Below are 16453 nucleotides of genomic sequence, written 5' to 3' on the forward strand. Positions count from 1 at the left end.
TTTGCTTTGTTTTGCTGCAATAAATCACAGCTGTGAGTGTGACTGTATATTCTGAGTCTTGTGAGTCCTCCTAGTGAATAATCAATAGAGTTTTTTAGGGGCTAGAGTGGTGAATAAAATGAGGCTATCATGGCCATCACCAGTTTTGCATTCTTCAAAATTTTGAAGATGGCACTAAATTTTCCCATTTCTCCTGGGATATGATGTTGTCTTTATTTATTGCCTTGGATAGGGGACAGTGGGGACATTTCAGTGGCTTCGTTTGGCTTTCCACACTTCAATAGCTTTTGCACCACAGGTCAAGAATTTGATGTAAGAGTTCTGTCATTTATCATGTATATCCATTTCAATTACACATTTGGGTACAGGGAAATGATCACTGGATGGATCCAGGAACACACTGGACCCATCGGGAGGTTGGAGCTGGGTCATCGTTAGCCTTCACCTTACCCTATTATAATGGGAATCACAATGGAGCTTTGTGTCCCTGGATATCACAGTCAATTCAGACCCTGGGTCCAATAATTCTTGTAAGTTTTGAGCACAGTACAGGGAAATGATCACTGGCTGGATTCATGGACCCAGTGTGGCCTTAGTGAACTGGATGTGGGTCATGACTGGTCCCCATATTTCTCTATTCAAATGGAGGGGTGTAATGGTGCTTTGGGTCCCTGGAAATCGAAGTCAACTTACACTTAGATCCTTGTAAGTTTTGGGTGTTCCCATTTTTCCGCTGGACAGTTATCTAAGGAAATGGCTGTTGATCTCTTTGGGAAAGAACTTGGAGAATTACTATTAAATACACTTCTGTGGTATTACACGTTTTTTTGTCATGGGGACCTGGCTTCTTCTTCAGTCATTCCTGAACTGAGAACTGGCTCAAGTTCAGAAGCTTGTTAAACAATCATGACTTCTTATTCAGGCAGATGTTTGCAGGCTCTTGATCATCTGTTCTAGATGTCTTTTAGTTGGATAATTCCTGCAACACCTTTGATTGTCATGAATGAATGTATTTCTTACTCCTTTTGTAAAAGATTGTCCTTGAGGCGCTCCTCTGGCACATTTCTGGCTGGTTGAGGGCTCTCTAGACTTACCTGGTATATCCTCTTTAGCATACCCACTTCTCTGAGCTTTAAATGCCCCTTTCAGACCATTTGTCATGTGAGTTTTGGTATTTTTAATTCATTGGGCCAAATAGATGGATGGGCCATGATATTTTTCAAGCTTTTGAGAGCCATCCTTGCAGCGTATTAGTACTCTCTCTGGAGTATTTGCCCAGACTTGAGTATCATGGGAGAATGTTCCCACACTGATTAATGCTCCTTTGTCTAACTTTGTGTCCTACAGCCCCTCTGTCAGCATCTATTCTCATGCACACTTTCCCAACTTCTGCTGGCACATATTAGCCAGAGTTTACAGCTTCTTTGGTATATAGTCCCTGGCCTCTTAGCAAGCCCAGTACATCTCTGGTTAGGGTGTGCTGAAATTTAACCTTGCTATTTTTCTGTTGCTTAAGAGGAGCTGCAGGAGTAGGGGGAGGCAAACATTATTTTTTAAGGCATGGCATCAATCAGGGTCCAATCAGGAGACAGAAATCACACCAGTAATTTGAACAGAGAAAATTTAACCTAAGAAGTATTAAGTAGTAAAATATATTTAACTACAAAAAGGCATAAAAGAGGGGTCTAAGGAAGATAAAAATAGCACACGTGGAAAGCAGCTACCACTGCCAGAGCTGAGGGAGAGACCAGGAACTTAGAAAAGATATCTTCTCCATCTTCCTCCATTGAGGCTGAGGTCCAAACTCCCTTGGAGAGGGTGTGGTTGCCATGGGAACACACAGTGTGTTGGTGAAGAAGAAACTTCGTAGAAGGCACAGATGGAGCTGGTCTGCAGGAAACAGCCCACTGGGTGGTGGAGAAAATTGCTGGAGGGTGCAGGGAGGCTGGAATTGGTCCACAAGAGCTGGTAAGGTGAGCATTACCAGGCCTCCTGCATGCTGATCTGCTGGCAGCCAGGACAAAGAAAAATGGCTCTATGGAACCAGTAAGAGAATCTCCTTCCTCTGGCTGTGACCTTGCAGTGTCACCCCAGTGCCCTTTGTTTATAAAGATATTATACCATGGGAAAAGAAAGGAATGATTACAAGCTCTAGCTCTAGGATCACAAAGCAGAGCAAAGGAGGCTGGATTGGAACTGAGAGGCAATAAATTGATGACTGGCACAAGCACTGTGATAATTTGGAAAATGCGGCACCAAAGTCCACTTGTACCTCTTTGCCACGCCCCCCATCAAGAGGTAGTCTATCTCTCTGCCTTGTTGAACCTGGGCTGATCATGTAACTTGCTTTGACTGACAGAGGAGACTGGGAAGTGATATTGTGATACTTACAAACTGATGCCTCAAAAAGCCATGCAACTTTCATTGTCTTCTTCATGGAGCCTAGTGGCCATGCTGTGAACTTTGCCATGTACAGAGGCCACATGTAGGAAAACTTAGTGGTCCTGCATTACAGCCCACCAACCCACTGCCAGATGTGTGAGGAGATTTGTGGGGACAGTTCAATCCTAGTCAGATGACTGACTGACTGCAAGCTCAGGAGAGAATCCCAGAACAGCACACAAGGCACAGACAAACCATTTCAGTTCATCCCAGCCACAAAGGCTAACCCACAGAACTGGGAGCAAATAGATGTTTGTTGTTTCAAGCCACTAAGTCCTGGGGGTGACTTGTTACATAAAATTTATAAGGCCGGGTAGGGTGGCTCATGCTTGTAATCCCAGCTCTTTGGGAGGCCAAGGTGAGAGGATCACTTGAAGGTAGGAGTTTGAGACCAACCTGGGTAATATAGATCCCATCTCAACAACAACAAAAAAACAAATAAAAATAAAAATTAGCCAGGTGCGGTGGCAAACACTTCCCACAGTTACTCAGGAGGCTGAGGTGGGAGGACACCTCGAGCCCAGGAGTTTGGGTTACAGTAAGCTATGACTGCGCCACTGCATTCCAGCCTGGTCAACAGAGCAAGATCCTGTCTCCAAAAAAAAAAAAAATAATAAAATAAAATAAAATTTAAAAATTATAACTGATAGTGTAGAAAAGAGTTAACATAGCAGGTCTGGCTGTTATTCTTTGAAAGTCCTGCTGATAAGGTTAGCCTTTGACTAGTATTTGTAACTTGGGTTTTGGGAGGGTTCCTACCATTCCTGGAATGAGTAAGAGTGGCTCTCTGTGCCTAAATTGTCTGTGCAAACAACATGGTTTATACTAAAACAATGTGGTTTATTTCTGGGAGTCTGGAATATTGGTACTTGCCAGGTAGAGACTGCCTACATGATCAGCCCCCAGTTAAAACTTTGGGTGCTGAGTCTCTAGTGAGCTTCTCTGATTGGCAACATTTTCCACGTGTTGTCACAACTCATTGCTGAGAGAATTTGGTGCGTCCTGTGTGACTCCTCTGGGAGAGAGCTCTTGGAAGCTTATGCCTGGTTTCCCTGGGATTTCACTCCATGTGCCTTTTCCCTTTGCTGATTTTGCTTTGTATCTTTTGCTGCAATAAATTACAGCTGTGAGTATGACTGTATTCTGAGACTTGTGAGTCCTTCTAGCGAATAATCAAACTTGGAGTGGTCTTGGAGACTCTACACACTAATAGAGACACTTGCTTCAAAGCAAATTGCCAGGCACTATTTCTATCAAAGTGGGGTGGGCCTCTTCTGCAGACCCAGAGGCCTCAGGAGAATCTGGGAGCTGAAATTCTCAATGGCGTTACTCAGATATCCCCATTCCAAGTCTCAGCGTCCTATGGTTTCCCTATTAGAGCTTGATCTCAGCATAGGAAACCTTCTAGGATGAGAATTCAGCTTTCTCTGAAGCTCTGCTACCTGTGAGCCTGATCATTCTCTCTGTACATCCACTGGCTACCTGAGATCAGCATTTCCTTAAATGTTGGCCAGAAGGCTCTCTGGCTTTCATAAGTTTGCTTGAATTGTTGAATGACTGTCCTGATTATAATCTCTCTTCAATCAATCAATTGTCTGGAGGAATTCCTTTTATTTTACATATCCCACATTCTTCTTAAGGGCCAGAGATATCTCACCAGTGGTTGCATCCACTTCCACCAGGGAAAATGTGAACAGTGGCAGCACTGCAGCATGCCAGGGCCTACCTCTTCTCTACCTTCCACCAGGGTGGGTCTCCATTCTCATGCAATTGGTGAGTGATCCAGCTCCAAGACCCTTATCACTTACTCCTATTACTACTACAACTTAATTGTACATGTGTAACACATTAGAGCTTAGTATATGATTCCACATAAAGGAACTCCTTTATTTCTGGAATTGCCTTGAAGGGAGGCATCGGAGTTGCTGTTCTCTCTGTTGTCAAGTGAGGGAATTAAGCCTCAGTGGAATGATAGCCCAAAGTCAGGATTCTACTAAGTTGCAGAGTCAAAGTCAACCTAGATTTTTTACTCCATCATTCTTTCCTACCACATCGTGCTGCTTCTCCAAAGAACTGGTGAGGAAATTTCTCGATCTGCATTTGCTTATTCAAATTCTTATGATCACCTTAGTATTGATGTGGGTGGTAGCAATCTACACCAGATACATTTGACCTAAAAGAATCAAGGGCACAGAAGAGGGTAAGAAGCTTGTCAACCTTTAATGTGCAAACAAGTCACCTGGGGATCGGAAATGTTAAAATGTAGATTCTGATTCTGGGAGTCTGTATTTCTGACAAGTCCCTCAGTCGATGCTGATGCTACTGCTCCTCAGCCTCACAGAATAGCTGGGTTCTTAATAGCAAGGTTCTTGAAGAATCAAAGTAAGAAAAATTTAGGAATATTGATTTTTTATTTTCCAACTTTTCAATGTGTTAAAATGCAAAACATTTTTCTGCATTAATTCAATCCATAAACACTCTTTAAAAACACACTAAAAAGGGGGGCAAAAATAAAGCTGCAGAATTTTTCAGATTTTAACCAGCCATAAGATAAAAATAACAATTTCTAAGAGCTTCATTCAGGCATTTGATTGACGAAGCTCATAAACAGTGAGTCAGTTAGGTACCCATCCTATGCCAGAATTCCCTTCCAGTTTTACAAGGACAAGGTAAAAAGACACAGCCAAATTTTGATCAATTTGTGGAGACCACACTAAATCATTCTGGGGATGACAAAGATTCTCTTGTGGACTAAACTCTAATCAACTAGGCCCTGAATCCAACTAGGCCCTGACCTTTGGACTTTCGTATTCACTGAATTCCATGCATTGTCCAGTTTTAGCAGGAACCCTGTTAAGTCAGTTTAGACAGACTGTCCTACCTATGATATCTGATCACCCTTGATATCTGATGGGGTTCTTCATCCTCCACCCACCAGCTCCTCAGGTGATGTCTGGCCACCCTGGCCTGCTGTCAGCAAGAATCCTATTAGGTCAGTTTAGGCAGAATCCCCCTTACCCCTGAGGTTTCCCCCTTTTATTATTATTTTTTTTGAGACAGGGTCTCACTCTGTTGCCCCAGCTGGAGTGCAGTGGCGACGTGACCTCTGCCACTGCAACCTCCACCTCCCGGGTTTAAGCGATTCTCCTGCTTCAGCCTCCTGACTCCTCCTTGGAGGTCTGGAGGCACGTGCTTGTAGTGGCACTGCCATGTAGCCATGCCTGGCTAATTTTTGTATTTTTAGTAGAGACGAGGTTTTGCCATGCTGGCCAGGCTTGTCTCGAACTCCTGACCTCAAGTGATCTGCCTGCCCTGGCCTCCCAAAGTGCTGGGATTACAAGTGTGAGCCACCACATCCAACCCTGAGGTTTCCTCTTAGTAATTTCCCATGGACTGCTCCCCAGCCTGCCCCTTGACCTCCTTGCCTGTAAATTCCCACTTTTCCTTGTGTTCTGAGTTGAGCCCAATTTCTCTTCCCTACTAAAAAAACCCACTGGAGTAGCCCCTTTGAATAGAGTTTGCCTTGCCATTCTTTAACAAGTATCATGAATAACTTTTTCCTTCACGGGGATCGTAGTTGTGTTGGGTTATCCAGGATCCAGCTTCAAATTATAAGAATTTTCTCAGTAGACCTCAGAGAAGTTTCTGGCTGTCTGTGATAAACTTTGGAAACCTCTCAAAATGACACCCATTCCCAGACCTTCACCTGGTTTTTGGTTTCTGTATTGTCAAGGTCAGCCACAATGTGGCTGACCTGCAACGTGTCTCCTCTCTAAACTTGTCCTTCCTTCTTGCCAGTGCCCAGCTTTTGGCTCCTGCTCCCACCATCTCTAGCTTTTCTTCAGGGACTGGAGTAGGGCATGGCCACACAGAGGGTCATTTCAGGGTTAAAAATTGAGGCAAACGTTACAAAAAATTAAAGTGGTGACGACCTTGGAAACTGGGATTGGCTTCTTAATCCTGGGACATCTGGTGGCCTTAGCTCAAGCTCCACAAAGCCTCCCTGTGGCTTTTTCTGGAAAAAAAGAAAAAAAAATCCAGCAGGCAATTAAATTCAATCCCCCACCTCTTCTCATGTTCCGTACCAAACCACATTGCCAGCCTGTCATAGAGTTCTTTTCTTGACTGCCTTGTGACTCAAATGACAAAATATTTCCACTCAAAGTTTTGGGAGCTTCACCTCCCTCCTATTTTTTTTCCTATAAATGGAACCCCAAAAGTTTGGGCTAGATATATTTTTTTCCCTTTTTTAAAATGGACTTTTTCCTTCCAGAAGCAATGATTCAGGGCAGACAATTCAACTTATTTGTCTACCCATCCATCCCTTTATTTATTTATTTGTTGTATAAGGTAATAGCTTATGGTACTTACCCAGAGCCAGCTGTTTGCAGGATGCCGAGAGCAGGTGGTCTTGGAGGCCTCTGATGAATTGCAAAAGACACTCACCAGCTGCCGACACTGTGTGTAATGAGCAAACCTGCAAAAATCTTTATTTTCAATTGGATTGTACCTTTAAGTAAGCAAGGGAGACAGCCAGTATAACTACAGACCATGACCAACAACCCACATAAACAGTGTGCAAACACAAGTGATTAATGTACCACTATTTCAAAACATCTAAAGCTAATGAGTCAGATTTACTAGGGTGCACAAGAGAGGGGGAGAGGGATGTGGAGGAGGAGAGAACAACTTGATGGGCCTTAATAGCCTTTAGTTGAAGCCTAAGAATTCTCCTGCCTGTGGTCCACAGTGCCATCTGAGCTGGTAAACAAACACCCTGCTGGCCCACAAAGGCCATTTTCTTTCTGGCCATTCAGGGAGAGGGGTGTTCCAGTTTCAGGAATAGAATTAGGGGAGCAAGCTGGTGTTCACCGCACCCTCCAGTGATCTCTGATGATATGCGGGGATAATGGGTTACAAAGACAGACATTAATAAGGTAAGATAAGAGGGGGGAGGTTTATTAATTTTTCAAGTAAGTTAGGATGCCCCAGGGCATGGTAAAAGTGTAAAGAATCTGGTGAGCGATGAGGGGCTCGCCTGATTAATGCAAGTCAGCTGTCCTCTGAGGGCCATAGCAATAATGATGAGATTATGGAAGAACCTACTGAAGACAAATGAGATGCATGTGGAATAAAAACGAAGTGTCCTAGTTACTCTTTTGGAGTGCATGGTGGATTTTTATTAAGGAAGAACAGAGGTACAAATGACAGCCTGAGGAAGTGGGACTCTGCTTGTTCTGCTCAAGTGCTTTCTGCCTGGGCCTTCCAGGAATTCTGGGCCTGCCCTGGAGAAGTGCTGAAAAGGCAGTGCATCCAGCAACAAACACCTTCCACGTAGGCAGATCGGAGGGAGAAGGGCTTGGTGCCTCCACCAGGCCCCCATGGCCTGTGGCTTTGCCTCCAAGCACTGCCGTGCACGGCCCTCCCCTTCCTGCTGTTGTTTCCTCCAGGATGTGCTGGGAGCTGGGCTGCCTTGTGGTTCAGACGTCCTCCATCTGTTTCTGCTCTGCCACTGCTGACCAATTAATTTGGAGCTGGAGACAAGGGAGCTTGCATTATTTTTCTTTTCCTTCTCAGGATGCTCACTAGGTATTATGTCCTGTCTCCGTGTGGTCCTCATCTTGCTTGTGTACTTCTCTTCCCTGGCTTGCCATTCAGTCTGTATCTTCCCATGGAGGCAGAGGCAGTGTCCCCACTCAGCCCCTGCCTTTGACGTCCACGTACAGACGGTGGCAGCAGGGACCCTTGAACTTCAACATGCAGAGTTATTTGAGGAGCTGGCTAAAAAGGCAGCTTTAGGTCTTAGCCTCCAAAGAGTTCAGCCTAGATACCAGGAATCTGCCTTTTTAGTAAGCACTTCACAGGTGGTTCTGATACTAGTGTGCTCAGTTGATAGTTTGGGAAACACTTTGAAAGAGTATGAGATGGACCATGGGTTGCCTCTGATAGATTATTCTGAATGTCAAAGTGCCTAAAATTTCACTGTGGCTGATTCGCCTTTTTACATCAACTCACAAGACTTAAGGAGTTCAGAGTAAGATGTCAGTCTGCCACCCCCACCTCCCACCATGCAGTGGTAACCCCTCAAATCATTTTTAGCAACGACTCCCTTAGTGTGAGTCTGTTTATCACACTAGAGCAGACAGCTTAGAGCATGATGGCCAGACTTCTACGGAAAGATTCATGGATCAAGTTGGAAAGGAGGAGGCAAGGGAGCAGAGGACAGCCTGGAAGAGCAAGGACAGTTGGTGGGGAGGCAGGATATAGGCAATGGGTCCCCTGGGGCCAAAAGCAGAAGTGGGGGAGATGGAGAGGAGGAGGGGGCTGGGGGACAGTGGTGAAGCCAGCAGTTCTCAACTTTTTTTTTTTTTTTTTTTTTGGTGGCAAAGCATTTCTTTTCAAATGAAATCTAAGTGGAAATTCCAGTTGATAAAGCCAATTAAATAATGTATTAATATACATTTTATTTCAAATGTATAACAATTATCTTTATAATGATAAATTATATAGATGAAGCTGTTGGAATGAACACAAAAATTAGAAATTGGTGGATACAGATAACAGTTCAGCCTTAGATCATCTGGAATCAGCAAATTTGCTCAGATAAATGCTGTAAATGACAAGTTTGTTGGCAGCTGGCTTTGCAATTTTAGGAGATTCCCTTAGACAAAGTGACCTGGACTCTTGGATGAGGAGTAACAGGAACTTTATATTTTAAGGTTGGATCACTCACGATATTTAGTAAATGTTCAAATTCCTCTCATTGAAAGGTCACTGCAGAAAGCAACCAGGACATTGAAACAGGAGTTTAAATAGTCTCTGACATGGTACAACCTAGCTTACTATTGCACGAATGCAATTACCCTACAGGAAAAGAAAGCCCCAAGGAGAGGCAGGAACCCTTGCTGGCATTGGATCAAGCCCTTCACTCATGTGCTGTAAGATGTGCTTTTAGGCAATTTTACTTGAACCGCCAGGCACAGGCCAGAATTTATGCAAATATCAGTGCAGCCCTACCACATTCCTAGTCAAGGAGACAGTTCTTAGAAACTATAAGAACCTTTATTCCCAGATATGTACAAAATGATTTACTTGATAGGCACAAATTCACAATGTGCTAAAGGTTGTAAGTTTTAAAAAGATACAATTTATATTGAATTTATATTAAAAACGGAATGCCCTTCCACATGTGTTAAATTTATGTACGTACGCAGTTCATGCGTTGACATTTAAATATAATGTACATTTAATTTACCTAAAAATGTGTAAGTTTTTTTTCAGGTGGGGGGTTAGAGAATAGGAGATAGGTGTCATACTTTTGAAATACATATTTAAATAATGAAATTAAAACAAAATATGTATAGAGCCCTTAGATGCTTTCTGAGGAATGCAGGATTTGGAAAATCAGAGGCTTGGGCCAAGACTGCGCCTAAGACAGACCCCATCACTAAGGATAAGGTGGGCAGCAGGGACTGGACATTAAGGAATGTCTCAGAGCATCTTTGGTGACACTAGATTTTTCTTTCATCCAGCTACTTGTGCAAGAAGCTACAATGAGAAAAAAAATAGCAAGAAATAGACGAGGGAAGGAGGTTCTGTAGAGGGAAAAACAAAGAGAGAAAAGAACAATGAATTGTGCTGAGAAAGAGATGCCTGGATGAAGAAGCTGGCCCTAGCACCCATAAAGCTGGAAAGAAAGTGGGGCCTTGGAAACTTCTGGAAGGATGCGAGGAAAGAAAAATGCAAGGAAATGAGATGGAGAGGAGAAAGAGAAACCAGGAAGCACTTCGGAAGCATGTAAATTACAAGGAAATGAGGAACAGCCTTTATTGAAACAGTCTGTGAAGTCTGTGCTAGCGCTGAGAGCTTCATTTTACTGTCCTGGCAAGGAGGTAGGTGCTCAAAGAACTTTGTCTTGGAAGCCCACTGTGGCTCCCCCGGGCCTGGCACTTTAAGCCCCGTACTTTTGCTCTCACTGTTCCTCTCTGCCTGCTCCCTGTGGTCTCTTCTCGGCTTTCTCCCACTTAGCCCACCTTGGCCTGGCCATCCGAGTAGAATAGACTTTCATTTTCCTTAGGTGTGCGCCGCGCATACCGACTAACCCACTTCCTGCACAGGTGTGGCCCCTCTCCAGTGCCCAGCACCTCATCGCTGTGGTAACAGAAGACACGCTTATCTTCCGGATTTTGCCTCAGAGACTTGGGCTGTACAAGCTGCTTTCCTGGGGTAGCTTGTCCTTTTGCAGTTAACCGAGATGCCTGGGGAGAAGAGCTTCCCCCAACAGGATGGCAGGCGATGCTTCCAGATGCGGTCACTTGGCACGTCTGAGCCGAATGTCTCCATAAAAATATGATGTAATTAACAGAGCCGCAGCAGCTGGAACAATTCAGCACCTCACATTGATTTTCCATGTCTCCTATTTACTTTCAGTTTTTAAACTGTCTGCAGTGACAGGAAATCAAAGAATTATAATGGTGTGTGTGAGGGCCCAATGCTGGGTCGGCATTTCCTTGTGAAATCCTGAGATTAATCAGTTTCCTATCACTCAATCATCCCTTTTCACTTCTAAAGGAAAACGGTCCTCCCAAATGCTACGAAACAGCAGTCTATTTTTGGATATTAAAAAAATCAATTGTATTATTTTAAAATTTGAGAGGAGTGTTTTTAAAAAAAGTCAGCCCGAAGCAATATTCACTTGTCTGTTTTCCCCTTCAAGTTTAATAGGAGTTGGCAAAGGCATTTGGGTGCAGTGAGACACAAGTACTATATTCACCCTTCCCAAGTTTTGAGAGCTTGGAAAAGTTACTTGGTGGAACCAAAGAGAGGAACTGCATTCCAAGTTTTTTTGATCACTGAAATGAAGGAAAATAAGTTTCCCATATGTGGTTATTCATGAGCCTTCATCTGAAGCTGGTGGTTTTCTCATAGTTGGTCACTGTATTTCCAGCTCTGTCAGGTGAAAGTCAGAATCTTGGGTTAATTTCACTTTGGGTTCCTTAAAATGCTGGAGAAAATAGGCAGCTGCGGTTGTAGTGGGGAAACAGGCCTCTGTCTGAAGTCAGCTTGCTCTAGATTGTGTTTGAAAACATGCCTCAGATTTAAGTGGTCTTGCTTTTTTTCCAGACTCCCTTGCCTTGGCAGATTCTGTGTCTTGGCCATACTGTAAGAACTCACTTTTCTTTGTCTTTTTATTGATTCAAGCAATATAACCATTTCATAAATAATTAGGAAAATAAAGAAGAAAATTTCTCATAATTCTACTGCTCAAACGCAATAGCTATGATTGCTTTGGAGCAATTACTTTGGGTCATTTTCAAATGCTGAGTTTTGGTATGATTCTAAGCATAATGTACAAACAACTTTACATGTTGCTTTTTCACTTAATCTATGTCAGAAGCATCTCCCCATGTTATGATTAGCTTCAGTAAATATCTTTTTAATTGCTGCCCAAACAGCTGGAACAATTCAGTCCCTCTTATTGACTTTCCATGTGTCCTATGGAAGTAGAGACACTCTATTAACTATTTCTGTATTTTGGGACAATAGATCAAATTGATTTTTCACTGTAATTAATCCCATGATAAGTATCTTTATAAATAAGCCTTTTCTATATATAAGATAATTTCTTTAGGATAAATTCCTAGAAATTACAGGGTCAAAGTGGATACATATTTTATGACTCTTGATATTTCTTATTGATCTTTAAAGCTATTATGTGACTTTATATTATCACCTAAAATGTTTGAGGAATTCATGCTTTACGAGCGTATTTTATTGACTAAATATGCAGTACTGAGAGAGCTTTATGTGTGCAGTTTGATGATGCTGACAGATATCCCGGAGATAAACATTTTTTAATTTAAAGATGTTCTGTTTATGTTTAACATACAGAAGTTAATGTTAAACATGATGCCTATTTTGTTTAACATACAGAAGTGACTTTATTAAAGCCATTTCTTCTAAATGTGCAATAAACTATGAATTCTTTGCCTGGTTCTAATGTTCTATCTCATCAAACCTCATAAAACTAATTAGCATCATACCCCCTCAGTTTGCCTGTGAATTTTGAAGATGATATGAATTTCTCTTCCATGTGAAATAGAATTTGGTGGGTATCCCTTTGCTGGGAATAACTCCTTTGAAAAATAGAAAAAATACTGAGCAGAAAGAAAGTACATTTTCTGGGAAAAGAATAAGAACCCAGAGAGATGGAGTGAGAATTGTACCACAGAGTCCCAGCAGCAGATGTTTTGGGTGTTGAAACTCCCACCAGAACAGCTGCAGAAATGTAGAATCACATCTGGGTGTGTGACGCGGCTGCATCATTACCTACAGACAGCAAAACAGCCAGATGCTTCCAATTCATTTTAAGGACCAGGCTTCAGGTCTGAACCTGTGAATGTCTCCACTTCCCGACCAACAACTTATCAATTGCCGAGACAGCTCATGAAAACTTCGCCTCGCGGGCACTTTAAGGACAAATCTCGGTTGCAGCAGGTAGAGGCAGAGTGCAGCTGCTGCACACCCGGCCCTGCAGCTCTAGCTCTGCTCTCGGGCTGGAGGATAAAGCCATCAAAGCCCTTCCACACGACGGTTCCTGCATGGCTTGTCACCGGTGCATGAGGCTTCTGAGGGCGAATTCTGTTTAATCTCCACTCTAGTTCTTCAAATTCTCATCTCTCTCTCCCTTTTTTTCTCTTTCCTCTTTCACTGTCTCCTCTCTCACTCTGCGCGTGTGTGTGAGAGAGTATCTCTCCCTCTCTCCTTCTCCCCATTCTCCCGAATATAAGCTTCTCCCTAGGACAGTGGAACAAATAACTGGGTGATCATTATAGTAGCAAATGGTTCTTAAGACTCGGACAAACACTGTGATTTTTGAGTGCACAGCTATTCTGTCATTCCTCTTGCCTTACATGGATATTGAAGTCAGTAAAAGTGGCCCCTGGTGACAGGGCTCCAGCCAGCAGACAGGCTGATCACAGACTTCAGCAGCCTCTTGTCTCTCTGACCAAGTACCAAGAGTGCAGCGCAGCTCACAGGCCCTGGGGGAAGGTCATTCAGTATATAACTCTCAGGCCCGGAAGAAAAGAGTTGTTCAGCCTGACTGACATGGAGAAACCCCATCTCAACTAGAAATACAAAATTAGCCAGGTGTGGTGGCGCATTCCTGTAATCCCAGCTATTGGGAGACTGAGGCAGGAGAATCACTTGAAACTAGGAGGCAGAGGTTGCAGTGGGCCGAGATTGCAACATTGCACTCCAGCCTGGGCAACAAGAGCGAAACTGCATCTCAAAAAAAAAAAAAAAAAAAAAAAAAAAAGGGTTGTTCAATGTGAAAGCCTCAAGAGAAAAACGATACTCAAATCTGTAAATCTCAACCCCTACTGATGGTCAAGAGATAGGTTTCTCTCAGGAGTAGCCTGTGTACCCCTCTCCCTCCCCACAGAGTGAGCAGAAGCTGACCAGAAACATTTGGTGAAAGAAAAGCTATCTTCAATCATCACACTCTTAATTTCCTGCAGGAACTTCACGTTTGTTATTAGAAGTATTTTTATTATGCTAAACAACCAAAACCATTCATACAGAGCTTGCAAATAGGGAGGCCAAGGAAGTTCTCTCATCAGCCCAACTGAGGCTTGGATCCATCTCTTCAATTGTTATTCAGAGTCCTGTGCAGAGCTCTCTCTTGAAGGAAGAATTGTAAAATGTAACGGAATCATAAAAGAGGTTAAGATTCACCAAACAGTTATTTTTGGGGAGAGAGGATAATTTTACAGAGGAAGGAATGAAAGCCGAAAGAGGTGAAATAACTTGCCCAAAGTTTCAAAATGGAGTCTGGCCCCAGATCCCAGGTTGTTGAGCCCCAAGCTCCATTGTGTGTTCTTTGTCCTGCTGCCTCTTTGTTGGCCAATACCACACCAGGGTCAAGTAGGATGCAGTTAACTCTAGAACTCTGGGCTTCTGGTAGTGAAGGTCATTAAACTTGAGTGACAAGTTGTGTTGAGTAAAAATGATCCTAGAGTTGAAGAAATGGACAGGTTATTCATGTCCATTGTGACCTGTGAGAGGTGTCTGCTGTTGAAACGCTTCTTATTCAGTAATAATATTAAAGGAGTATTATTGAGGTGTGGACCAATTGCTGTGGTAGGGACTGTGAAGTACAAGTTGTGTATCCTGCCTTTAAGGCACTTATAATCTGGTGAGATTAGCAGAGATAGAGGAATCATTAAGTCATATTCAAGATGGTGGAAGCAGGGCTGTGAAGGTTTGTCTATGCTGTGGAGTCCTAAAGGGGATGAATGTCTCGAAGCTTGGTGGGCGAGGAAACCCTTCAGCCAGTGAGGTTTGGGGAAAGTGTGCTAGGGTGGGGGTCAGGGTCTGAATCTGGAAAGGTGCAAAGGACTCCTAATATAGAGTAAACGAGAAACAGTCCAGAGGTTTGGAATTTGAGAAAAAGGGTGAAAATGAGAAATGATAAAGTATGCTCAGGGAGTGGCCTTTTTGTGTAGTGTGTGAAGCAGAAAAGGCTGAAAAGAAGACTCAGAATTAGATTGCAGTAATCTTGATGACCCTAGTCCAAGAAAGTGGAAATGACAACACTGCTTGTCAGCTGGGGTACTGCTTTGATAATAAGTGGGCTTCCATAAACTCAGTGGGTGGTGTGTGGACCAAAAGGACTATGGCTTGAGTTTAAGGCCAACTTACAAATCCTGTGTGTTTTATGTTTTCACCACCTAGCACTTCTTTTGGCAACTATATAGAAGATTGTCTTATATCCTGACTTTGTCTTCTGCTAAGTCTCTGTAGCCACCTTCCAACTCAAATGGAACAACCAGAAGGGACACGCTAAAGGATGCCACATGGCAACCTCTGCCACTAAACACCTGTTCCAGAAGGAGCTAGTAGAGGATTATGACTAGTTCTTCACCATGAATTCATTAAAATCAGAAGAAAATACACACAAAGGAAATCTGATTAGACCTGACTCGAGGTACAGGTTGAACATTCAGTAGAGTGGCTTTTGTGGCACAAAGAGGAAGAAGCTCTTTGGGCAGAACCTGAAGTGTTGTGAAATGGTACCCAACCCTGTGGGGAACCTGATGGAGTGACAGTGGCTGAGGACTTCTGTCCATGAGGCAGCTGCTGCTCCTCCAGCAGTGTGATTTAGACATAGCTAAGTGTTCAGAGCTGGAATGGGCCCTACTCCATATTTAGTGCAACTCCTCATCTCAGTAAATGTCTTGACACTTAGGTAAGGTTAGGGAAGTGATCTGCCTGAGATCTCTCACTTTTGTTAGGGAATGGCTGTGAGACCCCATTCCAAGCCCAGCTGTCTGCTTTGCTATCACTTCTGCTACCACTTGAGGACTTAAGAACTTCCTCTTACTGAGCCAAGAGGCTCATGCCTGTAATCCCAACACTTTGGGAGGCAGAGTGGGAGGATCCCTTGAAGCCAGGAGTTCAAGACCAGCCTGGGCAACTAAGAGAGACCCTGTCTCTACAAAACAACAACAACAGCAACAGAAAAAACCAAAATATTATCTGAGCACGGTGGTGCATACCTGTAGTCCTAGCTACTCGGGAGGCTGAGACAGGAGTATCACTTGAGCCCAGGAGTTCAGGAGTTCAGGAGTTCAAGGCTGTGGTGAGCTGTGATCATGCCACTGCACTCCAGCCTGGGCAACAGAGTGACAGCCTGTCTCTTAAAAAAAATAAATAAAAACTTCACTTGGGGGCCTGTCATTTTATTATTTCTCCTAGAACGTATTTTCTTAAGACTAAGGCAGTAACGTCTTTCTTATGGGCAACGTATCTTCATTGCTGAAGGTCTTAAGAATTTAGGTCCTGGATCCCTATGTCTACCCACAGGGCTGGTGCATCCACCTGCATAACTCCAGGGAGCATGGGTCACGTGGAGTTTGATGGGGATAGTGTCCCCTGCAGTTGGGCAATGCAAGGCTGGCTCATGACCATTGCAGGTTCATTTCTTCCAGACTCTCCTAGGAGTCAG

At 43.4% G+C, this 16453-nt stretch overlaps 1 long non-coding RNA gene across 1 annotated transcript in view; it reads left to right on the top strand.

Moving 5' to 3' along the window:
* Positions 1-13205, top strand: part of LOC129137906 (uncharacterized) — a 35130-nt gene extending 21925 nt beyond the window's left edge. The window contains exons 2-3 of the long non-coding RNA XR_008540758.2: positions 9975-10334; positions 10560-13205. This is a non-coding gene — a long non-coding RNA (uncharacterized LOC129137906). The remainder of the gene's footprint in view (positions 1-9974; positions 10335-10559) is intronic.
* Positions 13206-16453: the final 3248 nt, after the last annotated feature.

Source organism: Pan troglodytes, chromosome 17 (assembly GCF_028858775.2).
Source record: "Pan troglodytes isolate AG18354 chromosome 17, NHGRI_mPanTro3-v2.0_pri, whole genome shotgun sequence".
In the NCBI taxonomy this organism is placed as follows: domain Eukaryota; kingdom Metazoa; phylum Chordata; class Mammalia; order Primates; family Hominidae; genus Pan; species Pan troglodytes.